The sequence below is a fragment of the Anolis carolinensis genome, unplaced genomic scaffold, assembly GCF_035594765.1.
Source record: "Anolis carolinensis isolate JA03-04 unplaced genomic scaffold, rAnoCar3.1.pri scaffold_10, whole genome shotgun sequence".
Classification (NCBI taxonomy): Eukaryota; Metazoa; Chordata; class Lepidosauria; order Squamata; family Dactyloidae; genus Anolis; species Anolis carolinensis.
Window position 1 is genome coordinate 10236750 of NW_026943821.1, and position 8693 is coordinate 10245442.

General features: G+C 43.0%; 1 long non-coding RNA gene across 1 annotated transcript; it reads right to left on the reverse strand.

The window, feature by feature from the left end:
- Nucleotides 1–6651: 6651 nt before the first annotated feature.
- LOC134293848 (uncharacterized) lies at nt 6652–7959 on the reverse strand. The gene is made up of 2 exons (XR_010000812.1): nt 7051–7959; nt 6652–6973 (listed from the first exon to the last, which is right to left on the reverse strand). It is a non-coding gene; the product is annotated as an uncharacterized LOC134293848 (long non-coding RNA).
- Nucleotides 7960–8693: the final 734 nt, after the last annotated feature.

The window sequence follows — 8693 nt, forward strand, 5'->3', positions numbered from 1 at the left end:
TTTGTGGCTGGCAGTTTCCGATCCTCTGTAAATGCTGCTAGAACATAGCCATACAGACCAGAAATTACATAAAACCCCAACTTATAGTAGGTTGGGGCAGGCATTGGTTGCTATGGATGGAAGTAAATATACCAACCTCTGGACTGATCAGAAAGAGTAAGTGTAATTGTGTAGTTAACCTACACTTGTGTGTGTCTCTCTCTCAGTCACATAGTCGTCTCCAACTCTTCGTGACCTCATGGACCAGTCCACGCCAGAGCTCCCTGTCAGCTGTCGTTGCCCCAGTTCCTTCAAGGTTAGGCCAGTCACTTCAAGGATACCGTCCATCCATCTTGCCCTTGGTCGGCCTCTCTTCCTTTTTCCTTCCATTTTCCCCAGCATCATGATCTTCTCCAAGCTTTCCTGTCTTCTCATGATGTGGCCAAAATACTTCAACTTTGCCTCTAATATACTTCCCTCCAGTGAGCAGCCGGGCATTATTTCCTGGAGGATGGACTGGTTGGATCTTCTTGCGGTCCAAGGCACTCTCGGGATTTTCCTCCAGCGCCAGGGTTCAAAAGCGTCTATCTTCCTTCGCTCAGCCTTCCTTATGGTCCAGCTCTTGCAACCATAGGTTACTATGGGGAATACCATTGCTTTCACTATGTGGACCTTCGTTGCCAGTGTGATGTCTCTGCTCTTCACTATTTTGTCAAGGTTGGCCATTGCTCTCCTCCCAAGAAGGAAACATCTTCTGATTTCCTGGCTGCAGTCTGCATCTGCACTTGTGTACATGATGCAAATCTAACCACCTCATCAGACAGGGCTTGGAAAGTTGCCTAGGATGCAGTGTTAAGCGGGGGTGCTGAAAAGCGCCCCCGCCACCGGCCCCGCCTCCTGCGCCCTGGCCCCACCCAGCGTGCCCTGGCCCCGCCTCCCACGCAGCGTGGGAGGCGGGGCCAGGGCGAATAGTGCGGGAGGCGGGGCCAGAGTTGGCCCTGCCCCCCGCCCAGCGTGCCCTGGCCCCCCCTCCCACGCTGCGTGGGAGGCGGGGCCAGGGCACGCTGGGTGGGGGGGCGGGGCCAGAGTTGGCCCCGCCTCCCACGCTACTCCCACTCGCTCGTCTGGCCTTTTCTAGCTGGCCAGACTGCAGCGGAGGTCCCTCCAGGCCACAATCGCGGCCTGGAGGGACCTCCGCTGCAGTCTGGCCAGCTAGAACAGGCCAGACGGGCGAGCGGGTGTAGCGTGGGAGGCGGGGCCAACTCTGGCCCCGCCCCCCCACCCAGCGTGCCCTGGCCCTGCTCATGTTGCAGTCTGGCCAGCTAGAAAAGGCCAGACGGGCCAGGGCGAATACCGTGGGAGGCGGGGACAACTCTGGCCCCGCCTCCCACGCTATTCGCCCTGGCCCCGCCTCCCACGCAGCGGTGGGAGGTGCCCCGCCTCGCGCCCAGTGCACCCTGGCCTTGTGGCAGCTGGCCAGGCAAGCCTTGTGGCCTGGCTGGCCTTACCCAGCCGGCAGCCAGCCGGGCAAGGCCAGCCAGGCCAGGGCGCACTGGGCGGGGGGTGGCGCACCGTCAGGGCGGTGCCCCGCCTCCCGCCCAGCCTGACGGCGCCCCCCCCGGACCTGCGCCCGAGGCGGAGGCCTCACGTGGCCTCTATAGTGGGGCCGGCCCTGCTAGGATGCTTCCCCACCAGTCCAGCGACGAATGGGCACGCTGCCCATTCCAAGACGTTGCTGGATTTATGGCTGAGACCCTGCCCAAAAGTGGAGTGGAAGCATCGTAAGACACTTCCCTCCCAACACAGAAGCCTGCTCATGTTGTACTCGTTCCGATGGAGTCAACACAGATCCTTGCCATGAGGGAGATGCTTCCGACATGTGATGGGGAAGTGTCACTCTGAGGGAGCGGCATGTAGGGCGACACGTAGGGCCCCAAATAGAATTGTAGTTGGAAAAGATCCCAAGGGCCATCTAGTTCAATCCCCTTCTGCCAATCAAAGTACTCCTAACATATGGCCATCCAGCCTCTGCTTAAAACCCTCCTGAAAATGAGACTCCACTGGACTCCCGGGCAGCATATTCCACTGTTGAACAGCTCTGATCAATGAAGTGCTTCCAAAAGTTTAGCTGGAATCTCTTTTCCTCTAATTTGAACCCATTACCTACCTTCTCATCACAATGAGATTGGAAAGCATGAACCTCACTTTAAAGTAGATAATAGTCCCTCTTACATTGTCAGCAGTCCCATTTCCCATTCTGTCTCTCCATCACTCTCACTCTCACATGTGGAAACTTGAGAGCTGGTAATACATTTGTCTTACATTCACCACAACGAACCCCAGAGGATACAAGAGGCAGTTATCCAGGTTTTTTTGTGTGTTACGAGCAACTGGAGTCGCTTCTGGAGTTAGAGAATTGGCCGTCTGCAAGGACGTTGCCCAGGGGACGCCCAGATGTTTTGATGTTTTTACCATCCTTGTGGGAGGCTTCTCTCATGTCCCCGCATGGAGCTGGAGCTGATAGAGGGAGCTCATCCGCACTCTCCCCGGGTGGGATTCGAACCTGGCAGCTTTCAGGTCAGCAACCCAACCTTCAAGTCACTTAGTCCATCTGGGGGCTCTAGATTAAAACAATTGTTTTCCTTGGGAGCTTTTTGATGTCCATAGAACTGCAGAGCATACAAGAGACTGCCGACCGTTGGGCAATTAAGTAGGATGGGAAACCTTTATGGTTCCCATCACATCTGCTTTTCTGGTGTAAAGATATGAGTAAAGTGTGATAAGAGGTGGCAGCTCTGAACATGGTTGCTGGCCCATGTGCAGAGTTCCCTCCTTTCAGGACATTTCAACCTCTTTTCAACCACAGAGGGCTATACATACAGAGAGCTATACTTTGATCAGCCCATCCTTATGTTTTATTGCTGCGTTTTAACTTTTTTTAAAAAAATATGTTTTTTATTGTAGATACCAGCGAAACAACAACAAAATCCATCAACATACACATCCAATCACATATTCTCGGTAACATTACACTTGTTAGTTCCACTTTTATCTCCCATTTATGTCCAGTAGTTTTTCGCCCCTCCCCCCTCCCCCTCCCTCTGGGAACAGTACTTTCTTCCATTCAGATATTATTTTAATTGATCAATCGTAAGTAGAGAATGATTCAATTCTTTATATTTTCTTTGTCCTTTGACTTTATCTATCAATCTTCCCCATTTCAGCTCCCAATTCTTTTTGATTCGGCCTGATATATATTTAGTTCTCCTTTCAAGGATATAATCCTGAAGCATAAAATCAGCTAGGTATTCATACCATTTTTTAACTTCCCACTTTGTTTGCTCTTTCCAACCCAAGGCAACTGTTGCTTGAGCGGCAACTAACATATATTTTATAATTTCCCCCCAGTCCTTAGTAATTTTGTTCTTATCTAATTTCTGGATGAAGAATTCTTTATTTTTCAAAATCAATTTATGTCCTGTTAAATCATCAATTTCTTTCTTTACCTTGTTATAAAATTTTTGTACTTCATCACATTCCCACCACATATGAATATAAGATCCAGTTTTCCCACATCCGTGCCAACACAATTTTGCGGTTGATTTAGTTATATAAGCTAATTGGATTGGGGTTCTATACCATTTAGTCAGTATTTTCCTTTGGGTTTCTCTTATCCTTATCTGCTTGATTTTTTTAATTGAATTGATCCAGTATTCGATGTCAGAGTCGTTAATATTCATGTCCTCTTTCCATATCTCGGCCAATGTTTATTTCAATTTATATTGTTTTTCCGTTAATATCTTATAAATAAAACCCATCAGGCCTTTTTCCTTTTCTAATTTCCATTTTAAAATTTGGTCAAAATCTGTTTCTGGACCTTCCTTTTTCTTCCAATTCATAATCCTTTGTTTCAGTCCACTCCAAAGAAGCCAGTTACTTTGCCCACAAATGTCTTTTATCATTTCCCAATCCTTAATTGTCCCATCTGGGTTTAAGAGGTCTTTTATCAATTTCATTCCATTTTGTTATCGCTTTACCAAATATCTGTTCCTTTTTATTATTTAAAAACTCTATTGGGAGTATATCTACTTTATTTATTGGCAGTTTACCTTGCCATTTTTTCCAGCACTCCATGGATGAGATCATTGGCCCTCCTTTAATTTCTTTTAGAATTTTATTATCTACCCATCCTTTTAAACATAGGCAATTGTGCCATCCGTTTATTGTTTTTTCGATTCTGACCCATCTTCTTGAGTCATCAAAATCTAATTCTAACAATCTTGTTAATTGGCAGGCTTCATAATAGTCTTGTAGACTGGGTGCCCCCCATCCTCCGTTCTGTTCTGAAGAATAGAATACTGAATTGGGAATTCTATTTTTATTTCTACCTGTTATCCAGGTTTTTATTGAGTTGTCCCATTTCTTAATTATTTTACTGGGGATACTATATGGAAGGGCTTGAAATAGGAATAGAAATTTGGGGAGAACCATCATTTTGACTATCTTAATTTTGTTTGACATATCCCAGTTCCGATTATTCCAATTACGAATTTGATTGTTTACTTTTTTCCATAAATGGTTATAATTTAATTGAATTATATTGTTTAAATTTTTGGGAATATAAACGCCTAAATATTTTAACTTCTTTTCTCCTAATCTTATCCCAGATATGGTCTGTATTTCTTTTAACTCTTTTCAAGATAGATTTTTATGTAAAATTTCTGATTTTTGAATATTAATGGCCAACCCTGACAGATTCTCAAATTTTTTTACGGTCTGAATAACTTCTTTTATAGATTCCATTGGTGATCCCATTAAAACCATGGCATCATCCGCAAATAAATTAATTTTGATTAATTCCCTTGCAATTTTGAAACCTTTAATTATGTCATCCTCCCTAATAAAATTTGCTAAAGGTTCTATTGCCAAAGCAAATAGAATGGGGGAGAGTGGACAGCCTTGTTTAGTTCCACTATTAATCTTGATTATTCTTGTCCTGGTTCCATTTATAAGTAATTGTGCTTGGTTATCTTTGTAAAGTTCCTTAATTACTTCACAGAACTCTCTCCCCAGATTATATTCTTCATAGACTTGCTCAAGATAATGATGGTTGACTGTGTCGAATGCTTTGTAGACATCCAATTTTAATAACAACAGTTTTCCTTTTTCTCTAGTAGCTTGATTGATTAAATTGAGTATATTTCTAATTGGGTGTGCGAGTCTTCTATTTTTAATAAAACCGTATTGGTCTTCCCCTATTAATTTTGGGATTATGTCTGTTAATCGATTAGCGAGGAGTTTTGTAAAAATTTTGTAATCAACGTTGCATAGGGTGATTGGCCTGTAAGAGTTGGGATCGGACTCATCTTTATTGGGTTTTAAGATTGTGATTATTTCGGATCTTTTCCATGTTTCAGGGATTGTTCTATTCTTTAGTATCTCATTAAATAAGATTTCTAAATTTCGAATAATTTCTGATTGAAATATTTTATAAAAGTTAGAGGTAAAACCATCAGGTCCGGGGGAAGAGTTTGGTTTAAGATTATTAATAACTTCTTCAATTTCCTTACTAGTAATAGTTTTATTTAGTCCTATTTGGTCCTGTGGGTCTAATTTTCTTACAACTCCCTCTGACCTTTCTGTTTCTTTGTTTGCATACAACTTTTCATAATAACTTGCCATTATTTCCCTCAAGTCTTCTTCCTTGGTTTTAATTTGACCATTCTCATCCTTTAATTTTGTTACCATGTTTCTCCCTTTCTTTTTTTTTTAAATAGCCCATGTGCAGAGTTCCCTCCTTTCAGGACATTTCAGCCTCTTTTCAACCACAGAGGGCTATACATAAAGAGAGCTATACTTTGATCAGCCCATCCTTATGTTTTATTGCTGTGTTTTAACTTTGTCTTATTAATGGTTTGATTTTAATCGTATGTTTTAATTTTTCATTTGTGCGTTTTTGGTATTTGATGTGTTTGTATGTATACTTGTTTTGCATTTGTAAGCCGCCATGAGTCCCTGTGGGGAGATAGAGGCGGGGTACAAGAATAAAATTATTATTATTATTATTATTATTATTATTATTATTATTATTATTATTATTATTACATGACTACCAGAAGTAGTTTAACTCATGTGATAAGCTCAGTGCCTCTCCATGTTTGAATAGAGGCTGATGTGTCATACGACTGGGAAATTTCTCAATGTGATAATAGTTTCCAAAGAAGTAGAAAACAAACTTTCCCTCCCCTCGATATGTTATATTTTCAAATATTTAAACATGGCTTTTCTCCAAGCTAAACATCCCCAGCTCCCAAAGGTGCTCTTCATAGGGCTTGGCTCCCAAACCTTTGATCATTTGAGCTGCCCTTCTCTAGATACATTCCAGCTTGTCCATCTCCTTCTTGAGCCTTGGTGTCCCAGAACTGGAAACAGTATTCCAGGTTAGGTCTGACCAAAGCAGAATAGAGTGGGATCTCTACTGGAAGTAGCCATGTACATTTTAAGTGGAATACTCATGGTTCAAAACCAGATATAGACTTCCTCAAACATACAGACATGACAATTGGCTACAAAACCAAAACATGATCTTGAAACTAACAAGTTATATGCAATGTATTCACCTATCATTATTTACTTCAGGACAAAGACATTAATAATCTTTCAAAAATAATGAATAATACAATCAAAGTTGCTTTATTGGTATAACTAATTGTATCTTACAGTTTGTTTAAAAATTAAAACTAGAGTCAATCTATACATTCTGGGAGACAAATTGGATTTTTCTGGTAGCCACAAGAACAGGAAGATCACTACTGGTGTGGGACCACGGAAAGCTGATATTGTTGGGTGAGGCTGACGATGGCATGGACAGCTGGAGCAATATTGATCTTCTCAGGTGCCACAGGTGACATGAGGGTGAACCTCTGGAGAATGGTGGTGAAGACGAGGAAGAGCTCCGTGCGGGCCAGTCCTTCAGCAATGCGAGCACGTTTTCCTGCCAAAGAGAAATCAAAAAGCTGTTGATCCAGGTGGAAATGAATGGAAAAGAGAACTCATAGTCAAACTGGTCACCTCTGTTGGAGTTCTTGGTTAAGATCAGAGAATGTCAGGAAGAGATAACCATATGGAAGCTGGTCTATAGAGTTTCATCTTGGAAGAGCACACTGCTAGATAGAAATGCCTCAGCGTTGAATCTATGTGAAAATACGGTTTTGATGGACATGTGATAACACCTGGGGAATGACTGAGAAAGTCACAATGAAATACCTAAAGGGCGTGTAGTAATGCTGAGTCATAATCATGTGAGGTTTATGACAAGGGATTACGGTTACATCAGTTGTTTGTCCCTTACTGGTGACAAGTCAGCAGGTGGTTATAAAAGGGAGATGAAATGCTCAATCTTCCTCTTCCTGTGTGAATCTCATCATGAATATCTCTCTCAGAGAATCATTTACAAGTACAAAACTAATTGTGGATCTGTGTATCCTGATTGTACAGCTGTAAATAGTGTAACAGTGAAAATTAAAGCTTCCTGCTATTTTTTATATGAAAATCTGAATCTGTGACTTTACTCAACAGTTGTGGAGAAGATCAGATGTTGTAGTTGTACTCAGCTGACAAGCTGATTAACTGACTAAAATGTTTTTGCTGTGAATGGACTCTGATAGGTTTTTCTTGCCTCTGTGGCACTTGCTTGTCCAGGGTGCAGCGGTTCCAGGGAGGTTGTGATTGGAAAACTATAAGTCACTTCACGAACCTACCCCACATTACACACCACATAGTGTGGTTTTTCTGCTACAACCCCCCAGAATCCCTGATGATGTTAGATCATAAGGGAGCCAGCAAAGTGACCATTGCACCAATGTTGGTGTGCACCAAATGCAATGATCAGGTAAGGCGTACTTGATGTGCATTGAACAACTCTTGCTGGTGCTCCCACACACATGTTCACAATCCACGGGGAGGTTTGATTAGCACTTTCAGTACACAGTTACATAGAGTAGATCATTGCTATACATGCAGGTTTGGTTCCATGATGCTATGCAAATAACAATGCAGATACTGAAGTAGGGCATTTAATAAAATGAAATAGAGCAGCAGTGGTAGCCACAAGCCCTGGCCTGGTCTTCAAGCATCCCATCTCCAAGGAGCTTGCCAGGTTTCCAATTCTACCTTCAAGACAGTGGTTGTTTCTTCACATTCCTTCACAAGGCAGAAACAGGCAGCTGCCAGAGGTGCTGGAGTCCAAATAAATGCACACCTGGTGCCGTAGCCAGAAAAAAAATTTCGGGAGGGGTTTTGAAAATTTCGTGGGCGGGGGGGGGGGGGGGTTGAACTCCTTAACCCCTCCCCCTCCCGCTACAGACCTGTCAATATCTGCTTGAGATAGTGCCTGGAGGGACTCTTAATTTTTTTGAGTCTCATAGACTTAGCATGGGGATTTGGTTAACCAGTTAAAATTCATGAGTAAACCAGGATTTTTTTTTAATCTGAAAATTTTCGGGGGGGGGGGGTTGAACCCCTAACCCCCCCCCCCCCCCCCCCCCGACTACAGGCCTTGCCAGGAATTGACACCATTTCTGCTTTGAATCTAAGCCAAGTTGAATCCATGGATCCTAAGCCAACAGATACCTGGCCCTACTATAAGTATAATGTTACACAATGTCAATCGCAATGTAGAATCATGGGTGAAATTAATGAAATCTTTAAGGCAT